The 13,662-nt window shown below is 50.6% G+C and overlaps 1 long non-coding RNA gene across 1 annotated transcript; it reads left to right on the top strand.

The window, feature by feature from the left end:
- Positions 1-7,773: 7,773 nt before the first annotated feature.
- Positions 7,774-13,302, top strand: LOC144330043 (uncharacterized). Its single transcript, XR_013395879.1, has 2 exons — positions 7,774-8,725; positions 11,678-13,302. It is a non-coding gene; the product is annotated as an uncharacterized LOC144330043 (long non-coding RNA).
- The last annotated feature ends 360 nt before the right edge of the window (positions 13,303-13,662 follow it).

Genomic DNA, 13,662 nt, shown 5'->3' with positions numbered 1-13,662 from the left:
ACCATGCCTGGCTAATTTTTTGTATTTGGTAGAGATGGTGTTTCACCATGTCAGCCTGGTCTTGAACTCCTGACCTCTGGTGATCCGCCCGCCTTGGCCTCCCAAAATGCTGGAACTATAGACATGAGCCACCACGCCCATCCCTCCTTTAGTGTTTTTTTGTTTTTTTAAAGACGGAGTCTCACTCTGTCACCCAGGCTGGTGTGCAGTGGTATGATCTCAGCTCACTGCAAGCTCCACCTCCCAGGTTTACGCCATTCCCCTGCTTCAGCCTCCCGAGTAGCTGGGACTACAGGTGCCCACCACCATGCCCGGCTAATTTTTTTGTATTTTGTAGTGGGGACGGGGTTTCACCCTGTTAGCCAGGATGGTCTCGATCTCCTTACCTCGTGATCCGCCTGCCTTGGCCTCCCAAAGTGCTGGGATTATAGGTGTGAGCCATCATGCCTGGCTTTCCTTCAGTGTTTTAAGGAGTCCAAATAGGCTTCTATTTAGTCATTTAAATATTTCCCTACTGTTTGTTTTTTCTGCAATAAATAAGCCTCTTAATTGTTGATTTTGCTTTGGCATCAATCTTCTTCATGTGTCTTAAAATTTCACTCTGCACAGTCAGCTTGAAGGGCAGTTTCTCTTTCTCTTGTTGTCCCTGTAACTATTGGTTTTGCAGTTGCTCCCCTTAGTTCTCTGAAGTCTCTAGTACAAAACCAGGCCTTAAATCAGTTTTTGGATTTTTTTTCATTGTTATCTAAAATGTTGGTTTTACCTCTTTTAAAATATGCTACTGTCTGATTGGGCTGTCATAACAGAATTCCAGAGACTGGGTGGCTTAAACAGCAGATAATTATTTCTCACGGTTCTAGAGACTGGAAAGTCCACGATCTAGGTGCTGGCAGATTTAGTGTCTGATGAGGGCTCTCTTCCTGGCTGTAAGCAGCCACCTTCTCACTGCATGCTCACATGGTCATTCCTCGGAGCAACCATGCACAGGAAGAGGGAGCGATCTCTTTGCCTTCGTCTTATAAGGGCACCAATCCCATCATGAGGGTCCCACACTCACGACCTAATCTACACCTAATAATCTCCCAAATGTCCTACCTCTTAATACTATCACATTGAGAATTAGGGCTTCAGCATAAGGATATGTTTGTACATATATTTTTTAACATAGATGAGTGTATAGCAATTCTGTATCCCATATTACATCATAAACATTTTCACTTATCATTACAAAGTCTTTAGTATCATTTGAAAGGTCCTTACTAACAATTACTTAGCCTTGCTCTCAGTGTTATTTCTATTTACTCCCTATTTAAGGTAACCTGATAAATCTTCTTGGTGTGAAACTTATCCATACTGTGGACTGTGTCCTTAGGAAAGACCCCAGAAAGGAATGGCAAGGTAAAACTGGGAGCCTGTGGCTGTTGATACCTGTCTAGAATGGACAGGTCCATCCCCATGACATTGGAGTGTGAGCTCCTGTCACCCACAGAAGCCCTAACCCCACCAGCAGCCCCAGCACGTGGGGAGTAGGGGAGGCACCTGGACAATGGTCAGTGCTTCAGGCAGTGGGTGTCCTCCAGTGAAGATATCCTGCATTGCAAACTCTTTGGTTCCTTCAGGAAACTTCTGACTGGGCCCCAGACACAGGGAGAAAAGTGTTCAAGAGAGCAGAAAAGCTTCTGGCTCATGGGGTCAAGCTCCTGAACCAGATATGAGGTTTGATACAAGGCACTGGAATAGCCCAGGTTAACAACTCGTGAATATTGTTTTGAGGTTCCCGCCTTACAGATTGTTAAACTGTTTTCTCGTACAACTTCATAATTTTCGCAGACTAAGCCATTTTCCAGAGGAGATGGCTGAAGCTTGGATTGACCAGAGCAGTGCTTCTTGAAAGGTTCTGTGGGTTTGAGTCACGGGGAATCCTATTAAAAACACAGATTCTGGTTCAGCTGATCTGGGGTGGGATCCAAATTGCATTTCTAACAGGCCCCCAGGTGATGGCGACGCCGCTGGCCTGAGGACCTCACTTGAGTAGAGAAGTGTGAGGGGACTTAGGCAAGCCACATGCATCCTCAGTGACTGAGCTGGAACCCGTGTCTGCCTGACTCCAAAGCCTGTGTCCTCTGTCTGCGGTTGCCATGTAGAATCCTGCAGTCCTACCACTTACTTTGCAGGTGAGGGAGGCGAGACAAAGAGGTTTCCGCTGGAGGGGAAGGTGGCTTTGTTCAGAGAGGGAGCTGCCTTTCCCAGGCCCACCCCTGACCTTGAGATTTGATGAGTAAGAGAGGGATGGAGGGGATGATCTCCTGAGTGGGGAAGTGCCACAGCTGGGTAGCCGTCAGTGTTGGGAAAATTAATTTTTTAATTAAAAACATGTCTTTTTTCCCCACTCTTCTTTCCCCTTTGCTTTAATGTCTCAGTCTAGAGTAATAATGAGTTGCTCTGGGGAGGCTGAATCTTAGAAAAACTGTTGGTGCGACTGCTGAGGAATTTATCTGATTAACTTGGGCTCAGCCTTTGAAAAGAAGAGAAAGGGAAGTAAAAAGAAAAAGGGAGGAGGGAAAGCTCCAGCTCCCCATCGGTTTTCTGGCACAAAACTTAATCACAGCGTCAGAGAGGCTGCCCCTGAACAAGGTGGCTGGGGACTCAGCATCCCGGCATTCCCCTCCCCAGGCCCCAGTGGCCCTCTGCCCTAGCCCAGGCCCCACCTGTCCTCTGGGTTGCCTCCCAGGGCCTGGAGATGTCACCGTTAAGTGGCCCAATGTCAGAGATGGGGTCTTAGATTGGATTCCCGGAAGGCAGAGCCTGGAAAGGGGTCTGGTGCTTTCAGTGACACGCATGAGGGGTTAGATGAGGATGTGGTTCAGCCAAAGTCTGGTCTGGATCCAGTCCCCTGGGAAGCTCTGGTGCTTGCACTGCACCGCAGAGTTGTCAGGGCACAAGGGGCGGCTTTTGTTCCCAGATCTGCCTGATGACTGTGGGTTGCACATGGAGGAGAGTATAGCCCCCAGGAATTTCCTGGTAAGTTTGGTCTCCACTGGTTGAGGGCACTGCTCCCTAGAAGGGCACAACTGTGAGTTGTTAACAGCCAACACTGCCTGCAGGTGGTAGACAAATGTCCTGGCTGGAAAATGGGGTCTGGGTGAGGTACCAACAGCATCTACTACGGATGGACTGGAGGGGAGGCCTGATGGGGTTGGAGAGAAATGGGTGGATTCAAGAGCGATGCTGGAGGTAGAGTTGATAGCACTTAGGGAGTGGCTGAGTGGGGTGGGTGTAGGGGGTAGGGACAGGGGACTCCCAGTCTACTGGTTTGGGTGACTGAGTGGCTGGGGGTGCCAGGTTGGAGCAGAGATGTAGGGGTCATCTGTGTGAAGATGGGAGAAGGTGGGCGGGCTTGTGTGGGTGGGCAGGAAGGGAGAAGAGGTGGGGCACAGAGTCCTGGACACCCCACAGGACTGGGGCTGGCAGAGGACAGGGAGCCCAAGGGAGTTTGAGAAGGTGCAGCCAGGAGGGCAGGAGGAAAACTAGAGAGGGTGGGGTCCCAACATCATCTCTTCTCTCCTCCATCCTCCCAGATGCGTTGGCCTCAGTCATTGCCTGTCTCCTCCATCAGTGCGTGTTTGTGGATGAAGGCAGGAGACTGCTTTGAGGAGCCTGAAAAGACTGTGATCCCCTTGAGGGTGGGGACTATGCCTGTCTTGATTAGTATTGTGACCCAGCCCCTATCATGCTCCCTGGCACACAGTAGGTGCTCAATAAGCCTTTGCTGAAAAATACAGTGGCTAACACCCATATAGCACTTACCAGGCCCAGGTCTTGAATAGAAATTCATTTAAGTCTGTGAGGAAAGATTCAATGCCTTGTTTACCCACATCCTATGAGTTTCCACAGATACCCATTCAAGAGACCTTTGCAAATTTTCCACTTAGAAGCTATTATTATCCCCAGTGTACAGATGGGAGACTCAGAGGCACAGAGAGATTAAGTAACTTACCTAAGATCACAGATAAGTGGCAGAGTTAGAGCATGAACCTAGGCAATGTGACTCCCAGGGTCCCTGCTCTTAGTGCCTGTGTGAGCGAGTGAAATTGTTGCCGGTGTTTTTCGGACCAGGGCACATAACTGCTTCATGTGGCACATGCACACAGAGCCACATGCACATGCAGCCACATGCACACACAGCTACATGTATGCACAACCACATGTACACACTGCCTCATGTACACGCAACCACATTGACATGCAGTACACAGAAGACAGCTCTTGTCTGCTGCAGGAGAGGGTAGTCCACAGCCTTGAGTAGGGGCCCCTTACTGTACAGTGCTCTGCTCACACTGGACTGGCCAAAGCTACTTCAGACCCAATCCATTGCTGCCTTTACAGCCCCTGAGGCCAGAGGGTGTTTAGGTTGGGGGTAGAAAGGGACAGGTGGAAAGTTCTGGTGTCAGGCAGGACACCTTTCAGTCCCAGCTCTGCCATGACGCAGTGTGGCCCGAGCCTCTTTGAACCTTAGTTGTCTCATATGCAAAATGGGACTAATTACACGTTTTCCTCAGAATTTGTGTGACAGTTAAGAATGATGTATGGTGTCTGGCACACAATGGCTTGGTGGTACCACTATTACATGGAGTAACCATTTTTTGCTACAACAGCCATTTCTTTGCCTGATATTAGAAAATGTAAATATGGCCTTGCAGTAACTGGGCATTTTGCGTGGCTGCCATCCAGAGGCCCATTCAGCCAGAGGGCCACTGGCCACCTCCAGCCCGGCAGGGATGAAGGCTGAGGTGGGAGGCTGAGAGCAAGGGCTGGGAAGAGACGCAGAGCTGGGAGCACCCAGACTGTCCTGGACAGTGGCGTCTGAGCTGGACATCTGTCATCAGCTCTCATCCATGGCTGTACATACAGGGATGCTGCAGAGGTGAGGCTAAAGACTCCTGCTCAGGCCCACCATCAGCTTATGTGCCCTGAGCCCCCAAGGGCCACCACATCACATAGCTCTGCAGGCTGGGGGGTGGGTGGGTAGGTATCATTCATACTGTAGTCTGTGAAGCAGGGTTCCAGGTGTGTGCTTCTCATATAAAAAATGTTCCCTGGAGCTGTGCAATAGGGCCTGAGATCTCTTCAGGGCAGTAGTCTCACAGCTGGGAAAAACCAAGCAAAGCAGACAGCCTCCTCCTAGGATCTGCCTGCTGCATGGGCACCCAGGCCAGGGCAAAACCAGTTTCAGCTGTGTCTAGTGCTCCCACTCCTGGCACCCAGGTCTCTAAGTAATAACCCCGAGTGTGTGACGCCTGAACCCCTAACAGAACACATCTTGCCCTGGTCCGGACTGGGAGCTCTTGAGGATGGGGCTTGGGCCTCCGCTTTTCCCCACCTTTCTCCGACCAAGCACAGGGCTGGGCACACAGAAAACAGGAATCATGTTGGAAGAAAACTGTGAGATTAAAATACCCAAGTCTGTCATTCCTCTACTGAAGAGACATTTACTTACCAGTCTTTAACTGTGCCCTGGACTTGACCGGGCTGGCAAAGACATGAGGATGGACCCCTGTCCTCAAGGGGTCACAGCCTTGTGGGGAGACAGACATGTAAACACACAGTGAGGGTCCAGTGTGACCAGAGCTATGATGGGTGTGCAAGAGGCCTCGGGAGCACAAAGATGAACAGAGGGCACCCGAGACAAGGTGATCCTGGGGTTGAAAATTAAAGAGTGGGTGGGGGCTTACCTGGTGGAGGTGGAGGGAATGCGTCCCAGGCGCATATGCAAAGGCATGGAGGTAAACAAGAGCCGGGCCCAACACGGGATCTGTAGGCTTGAGTGGTGCAGAGGAAAGAGCCCTGGACAGACCAGCTGGGTCCCAGTCCCATCTGCTTGTAAGTACCTGAGTGACCAAGGACAAATTCTCCCCTGCCTCCCTTTCTCTGGGCCACCGTTTCCTGATCTGTGTAGTAGCAACTGGGCTACATCATCCCCAAAGCCCCTCCAGCTTGGAAGCTCTTGGTTTCTTCCAGATGTGGCTGGAACCCTGCCTACCTTCCAGAAACACACCCTTGCCTACAGATGCTGGGGCCCTCTGGGGAACGTGCATAGGTTGGTTCTGGTTAATCTAGGCTTAACCCTCCGAGTGCCAGAACCTTTCACTTCATTGCAAATAGTTCTGCCCCATGAGCAGACTGAGAGTTTGGGCCCACCTTCCTGGGAACACCAAGGTTGAAATCTGCTGGGAGTGTGGCTGACATAGGACTCCTCCACTGGGTAGTTCTCTGCTCTGGCCGACTGGGTGACAGGGGGAGTTCTGAGCTGGGACTGTCCTCTTTGAAGACAGCCAAGCCCAACCATCTCTCTTGGCATGGGTTTGCTTCTTTGTGCCCACTGGCTTCTCCCTTTTATAAGCATCACCAGCCAATCAGCTCATGCCTTCCCTCCCATGAGAGGGAAGTGACCAATCATATTTGGTCTGGTTTCTCCGTTGCTAGGTGCGGGAGGCTACCTCCTCACTGCCAAGGGGCTTGGATTTTATAAGTCCAATCCTGGGTCTGTGCTGATCCCAAAAGTTCAGGGCTCCAGGAAGATGGATTTAAGATTTCCTGAGCACAGTATCCAGTGGGTTCTGCCAATAGTCAGGGCTGAGGAATTCAGGGGAAGGAGAGAGCAGCTGGCTCGTGGCAGTTCTGGAGAGCTTCCAGGAGAGGGCACTGAAGGAGGCATTTTCAGGCCCTTCCTGGCCCGCCTGGGCTGTTCTTTTCTCTTCACGGAGGGGCCTCATCAGACCCCTATCAGCAGGCTGAGGACTCCCATCCTGGTAGCTTCAGGATGCCTCCTTGCCCCGCTGTCGGTCCTGGGACTGTCCTGGGCCCTGGGCTTGAACCTGCTTCAGGACCCTTCCCCCCAGCCCTCACCCCACTGACACCCAGAACTCCTGCAGAGGGTTGGGTGTGGGTATTACTCCAAGTGTGAGCCTGGGTCCAGGCATCCCTCTATGGCTTCAGAGGTTGGGGATGGAGAGGACCCAAGAAGTGACATGGGAAGATTCAGAAAGAAGGGGAGAGCATCCCAGGTGGGGAGCCCTGTGAGAGTGTATGTCTGCCTGTTTACACATGTGTGTGCATGAGCTGGTGTTTCCATACATGCCTTGGGCATGTGTGTGCATATGTGTAAAACACTGAGAAAGGACATTGGTGCTTCCATGTCTTAGGCTTGTGAATTTCCTCACCTCTCCAGTCTCCCATGAGGAGCTGTGTTTTGGGTCCTGAGCCCCAGCTCCCTGTGAGCCCAGGCCCCTGAGCCTAGTTCCCACCCCTGCCTACCCCCCCAATGGAGCAATTTCTTGATTAAAAAAATTAATGAGACTTGCACATAACAGACCCAGCATCACCACCAAATGGAGAAAACTCCAATCAATCCATCATCCATTCCCACTACCAAAGCCACTAGCAGCCCACCTACAGCCTAGTTTGGCCCTTTCTGGGGCCTGGGGCCCTGCTCCACCACAGAATGTCAATCAAAAGGATCCACTTCCAGCCCTGGCAACATAGTGAGACCCTGTCTCTATAAAAAATAAATGAATTAAGGCTGGGTGCAGTGACTCACGCCTATAATTCCAGCACTTTGGGAAGCTGAGGCAGAAGCTCGAGACCAGCCTGGCCAACATGGCAAAACCCCATCTCTACTAAAAATATAAAAGTTAGCTGGGCGTGGTGATGTGCACCTGCAGTCCCAGCTATTTGGGAGGCTGAGGCAGGAGAATTACTTGAACCTGGAGGCAGAGGTTGCAGTGAGCCAAGATTGCGCCACTGCAGTCCAGCCTGGATGACAGAGCGAGATGCTGTCTCAGAAAACAAAAAAGGTAAATGAATTATCTGTGTGTGATGGCACACAAGTGTAGTCCCAGCTACTCAGGAGGCTGAGGTGGGAGGATCGCTTGAGCCTGGGAGGTGGAGGCTGCAGTGATCCATGTTCACACCACTACACTGCAGCCTGGGTGACAGAATGAGACCCTGTTGCAAAAAAATTTTTAAAGGGCCTACTGAGGATGGAGAGTTGAGGAAAATCAGTGCCTCCTCTGCCCCCAGGCTCCTGGCGTCCTGCTCCTCACAACAGCCTGGTGTCCTCATCTGTGCTCAGACCAGTTCAGTGTGGTGGAGCCCAGGAGAAAAGGGCTTGCCTGTGTTCCCTGGGCTGCAGGAAGGATCACCTCACTGACTTGGGGCGGCAGCAGGAGGAGGTCTGGGCTGAAGTCACGGCCCACCCGCTTAAGGCTTTGTCCCTTCTGAGCCTCAGTTTCTACATCTTTAAAAAGGGACCATGATGCCTGAGGCTCAGATGAGTGTATGGAAAGGGTGTCTTATTCCATTTGTGCCACACTAACAAAATACCTGAGACTGGGTGATTTATAAAGAACAGAAACTCATTTCTTACAGCTCTGGAGGCTGGGAAGTCCAAGATCAAGGTGCTGTCAAGGTTTGTTGTCTGGTGAGAGCTGCTCTTTGCTTCCAAGGTGGCGCCTTGAAGTCTGCATCCTTTGATAGGGAGGAATGTGATGTCTTTTCATAGTGGAGTGAAAGAGGGTGACCCCATACCCACAACTCCCACAAGCCCCCCCTTTTTTTGAGACTGAAACTTGCTCTGTTGCCCAGGCTGGAGTGCAGTGGTGCTATGTGGGTTTGCTGCAACCTTTGCCTCCCAGGTTCATGCAATTCTCCTGCCTCAGCCTCCCAAGTAGCTGGAATTACAGGTGTGTGCCACCATGCCCAGCCAATATTTTGTATTTTTAGTAGAGACAGGGTTTCACTATGTTGGCCAGGCTGGTCTCAAACTCCTGACCTCAGGTGATCCACCGCCTCGGCCTCCCAAAGTGCTGGGATTACAGGCGTGAGCCACCATGCCCAGCCAGCCACAAGCCCTTTGAAAAAAGCTCTAAACCATTCATGAGGGCAGAGCACTCATGATTTAACCACTTCCCTAAAGGCCCCACCCTTCAATATTGCAGTACTGGGAATTAAGTCTCAACATAAATTTTGGAGGTGACAGAAATACTCAGACCACAGCAAAGGGGCTCTGGGAACTGGGAAGTACTGGGCCCACACTGCTGATATCCACTGAGCCTTGGTCAATGGGAACATCTAAGGGAACCCAGAAATGGCAAGTGTTTGGCCCACACAGTACTTTAAAAAAAATTGCATTAGTGGCCAACCTTTAACAAATGGGCATTTCCTGAACAAAGTCTGAATTTTGGTTTATCTTAAAAAATCAGGAGGCCTGGCAGCCCTGAGATTGTGTGCCCATGTAGGGTGGCACTTCCCTAACCCCTTCTCGGGGGCCCACTCCCTCTTAACTGCCTAACTCCTGAGGAGTGGGTGACACTTGTGACCCCTGACCCTTTCAGAACATATTAACATTTTTGGATGAGTCTTTAGTGGCCCAGTCAAGTGAGTGGCCCATGGTCAAGTGGGTGGGAAGGAGGGCACAGCTGCCTCCTGGACCCCTCAGTGCACACTCCCTCTCTGTTTCCCACTCTCAGCCCTGGCAGTGTGCACTGCCAGACAGGGAGCAAGGAAGAAGTTGTGCCTTGGGGGCGACTGCTTTTCCTTTCTATGAAAATCTAACACTTTGACCATTACCCACACGACATTTTATTTGAAGGCCCAGGGACCCAGATGGACAGATTCTCCCAGAGTAGGTGTAAGCAGTGCCAGGCCAGGCATTCCTTTTCCCCCTGACCCCTCAATGTGGGTTATTTTCCTCAGGCAGAGGTGCTGTGGCCAGCCTGTGGGGGTCAACCATTTGGGGCAGGGCTGGGACAGCTGCTGTCATCAGGCTACAAAAGGGCAGACTGGAGTTTCCAGATTCACCCCTTCTCAACTGCGTGACCTTGGGAAAATGCCTTGATCTCTCTGAGCCTGTTTCCTCATTTGTAAAATCTCTTCTCCCACATGCTGTCATAAAGATCAAATGGGATCAAAAGTGTGTAAGAGAATGGCCTGGTATAGGTCAGGAACACAGTTGGTGCCCAGTAAGTATTTGCTGAAAGGAGTTGAAGGTCCCCAGATTCAGTGATGGAGCCAACATAGTTACTGTGCAATGGAGACTGATTAATGAGGTCCAGTGTCCCAGTTGGCTGGGGCTAGATATGATGACAAGAGTGAGGGACTTTTGCCCTGGACCTTGCTCCTTCCAAGCTAGGGTAACTGGGAGAATGCGGGAGTGAGGAAGCAAAGAGAAGGGGCATAGTTTCTCCTCGCTCCCTGCCTCCCACCCTTGTTGTGGGTGCATAGCCCTTTCCCCATAAGCTGGGCCTCTTCCTTAAATGGGGAGGGCCCCTGCCTTCTTCAATAACTAGAATGTGGCTGCCTGGTTTCCAATGGGATGGGGAGCCTGGGGGCCCAGAGAAGTGGTGTGTGGAGGAAACAGCTGGCCTCATATTGTTTGTCATGGAGCCACCTCATGGGGCTGCTCCATCAGGACCTCTCAGTGCAGCCTCTCTAGACCTTTACCTAGTTTTAACTTGAAAGCACAAGAGGGACAAGGATATTCCAGGTCCCCCAAATCAGGGGGCTTTAGCACAAAGGGGGCCTCCAAAAGGAGGAGTTGAAGGCCCTTGGATCCAGTGGTGGAGCCATCAGGGTTACTCTGCAATGGAGACTGATTAACGAGGTCCTGTGTCCCAGCTGGCAGCCTCTAAAGTGAAAGCTTCCTCCCCATTTCCCAGAACACTGCCATCTGGCCACCTTTCTAAGATAGCAATGAAGACCACTGCTTTCTTCCTGGGTGTGCTTTCTGGAGCTGCAAGTTGGGGGTGCACAATAGCGTGTGGTTGCTGTCCCAGAAGAGGGGGCTGCCCAGGGCAGATGACAATAATGGTAGTGATAACGACAGCCAATGACATTTACTGAGTCCCAGGCTAAACACCTCCTGATGCACTCACCCCAGTTCTGGGGTTACAGAACAGCCCATCTCATTAAGGCATCTCCATTACATGGAAATTCAGATGGGAATGGAGCCATCCACAGGGAAGAGAGAGGTGCGTTAATTTATGACTTTCGCAAAGGGACTTTTCTTGCTGGGGTTGGGGGATCTAAGAAACAGCTCCTCCTGTGTGTTTAGGGTAACATTCCATGTCCAAAATGTCGATTCTCCTGCCTGGATTTAAAGAACATGTTTAGAGAACCAGGTCAGCTTTACGGTCTCCAGACCACTGGCTTACAGCCAGGAGAGGTATTTCCGAACCCTGGAGAGCGCCTCAGACTCCAGGAGGTGGGTGGAAAGAGGAGGCTGGTTTTTTAGAACTGGCTAGTCCTGCAGGGTAAGGTAGTTTATACCTGTAATCCCAGCACTTTGGGAGACCGAGGCAGGCAGATCACCTGAGGTCAGGCGTTTGAGACTAGTCTGACCGACATGGAGAAACTCTGACTCTACTGAAAATACAAAATTAGCTGGGCATGGTGGTGCATGTCTGTAATCCCAGCTACTCAGGAGGCGGAGGCAGGAGAATCGCTTGAATCTCGGAGGTGGAATTTGCAGTAAGCCGATATCATACCGTTGCACTCCAGCTTGGGCAACAAGAGCAAAACTCTATCTTAAAAAAAAAGAGCAGCCCAGCTTGCTGCTCTATGCTGAGTCTGCAAATACAGATTTCTTATTTTCTGCATCCTAAAAATTGTGAGCAAATAGCAGCTGTAAGTCAAATCTTATCCCCAACACCATTCTGCTTGGCTCTGCGCTTGAGAGCAGCCCTTGGTTGTTTTGATAAGCAGGATGTTGAATGATTATAGTCACAGCCTCTGCAACCTCACTACCTGAAATTAAACCTAGACTCTGCTACTCTCAGGCTGTGAGACTTTGGGTGCATTAAGCACTGTATGCCTCAGTTTCCTCATCTATAAAATGGGGATGATAAAGTACTCACTTCCATATGTTATTGTGAGAAATATATATATAACTTAGAGCAGTGGATGGCATGGACTTATTGCTGTAAAAATGTTGTTGTTTTTAACCCTAAGCATTCTGCCCCAGCTCTGATGCATGGCCAGGTTTTTCCCATGGTACCCCTGGTTTTACCTGCAGGGTCAAAGGCTGGGAATAGGCAGATATTCCTTGGGCTCATAAGCCACTGGAGTGTCTGCAAGGCTGTCTAAGGAAGTATTAGTTTGCTAGGTTGGAGGCCCCACTGCCCTGGGCCAGGGAGTCTGGGACCTGATGAGATGCTGGACTTTGGCACCAACCTCCCCCTTCTTTTTTCTTTTTCATAGTGGTTCCAAGCATGGCCTTTAGAGCCAGAAAGACCCAGGCTTAAATCTTGGCTCTGAGGTTTACAGGCCATGACCTTGGCGAGTCATAATTAGCCTCTTGAAGTCTCATCTGTGTATGGGTCTAACAGTACCCTTGATGTGGTTGTTTAGAGGATTAAAATGAGAAAATGTAGTGCAGGCTGAGCACGTGTGCATGCTGTAAGTGCTTCATAGTGGTGGCTGTCACGTGGTTGTTATCCTGACGTCTCTGTCTCACTTTAGGTCTCTGACACTCCCCTCTCCCTCCCAATGAGTGAGGCTCTCCTTCCTTCTCCTTGATTTCCAGGCTTGGAAGTGCGAGAGGACTTGGAGGCTTTGGATCTGGCCCGCCCAGACTCAACCTCAGGGAGATAGGTTTTTAGAAGACAAGATCCGGGGCTGGTCTCTGGCGGCTCACTTCTTGTGGCCTCACTCCTTCTCTCTGCCTTGTCTTAGTGTCAGTGCTCTGAATTTCTGGACAACTCCTTTGTGCCTTAGCCCTGGCCAGACACCCCTCTTTACCCCCAGCTCTGCCCCATTCCAAGAGCAAGTGGCGAAGCATTTACCTTACTAACAGCTCAGATTTGACAAGCATGAACTGAGCAGGTTGTGGGCCTTACCACGTGAGTTAGTTCATTTATAATCAGCATTTAATTAGCATCTACTTTCTGTCCAGCATTGTAGGAAGCACTTTACACAATTTTTGTTTAATCATCCAGCAGCCTCTAGCAGCAGTTATTATTACTAATTTCATTTTTAAAATTTTCTTAAAAATTTTTTGTGGATACCAGACGAGTCAGATATGATTATACTTTGATCTTACAGGGGAGGCAATGGGATCCAGAAAGGTTGGGTGATGCTTGGGCCTCACGGAGGGGCACCTTGGAGCTACAGGGAGGAGAACTGAGCTAAAGCTTACACAGCACTTGGCAGTGCCCAGCAGACAGAAGGTGCTCAGTAAAGGGGACTAAGCCCTGTCATCCTGGATGCCCCATGGGACTCTCAGCCTGGTTGACTCCTCTTTGTGCCCTCTCCCCCACCCTTGTACCAGCTCTTCCATTGGTCAGAGAATGTATTAATTTGCATTTGGGCCAGATGCAGTGGTGGAATTTCGGGTACTGTGAGAGTTGGGTAGCGGGGACACAGAGAATGGCCACTGGCTCTATGGCTGAGGCCTTTCCTCACTTGCTCCTGCAGCCACATTCAAGCAGGACTCCCAAGGGCCAGGCTGTGGAATCACCCACGATGATGTGGTTCTGGATACTGTGATGTCTGGGTTCATGAACTCTCACTGGTGGATCATTCATTCTGCCCAGGAACTTGAGCACAACCCCACTCCCTCGCTCCTCCCCTGCAAACTCTCTGGGCCTGGGGTGTAGAGGGAAGTGG

The sequence above is a fragment of the Macaca mulatta genome, chromosome 7 (genome assembly GCF_049350105.2).
Source record: "Macaca mulatta isolate MMU2019108-1 chromosome 7, T2T-MMU8v2.0, whole genome shotgun sequence".
NCBI lineage: Eukaryota > Metazoa > Chordata > Mammalia > Primates > Cercopithecidae > Macaca > Macaca mulatta.
Note: the sequence above shows the minus strand (reverse complement) of the source record. Positions and strands in the feature narration are given on the sequence as shown.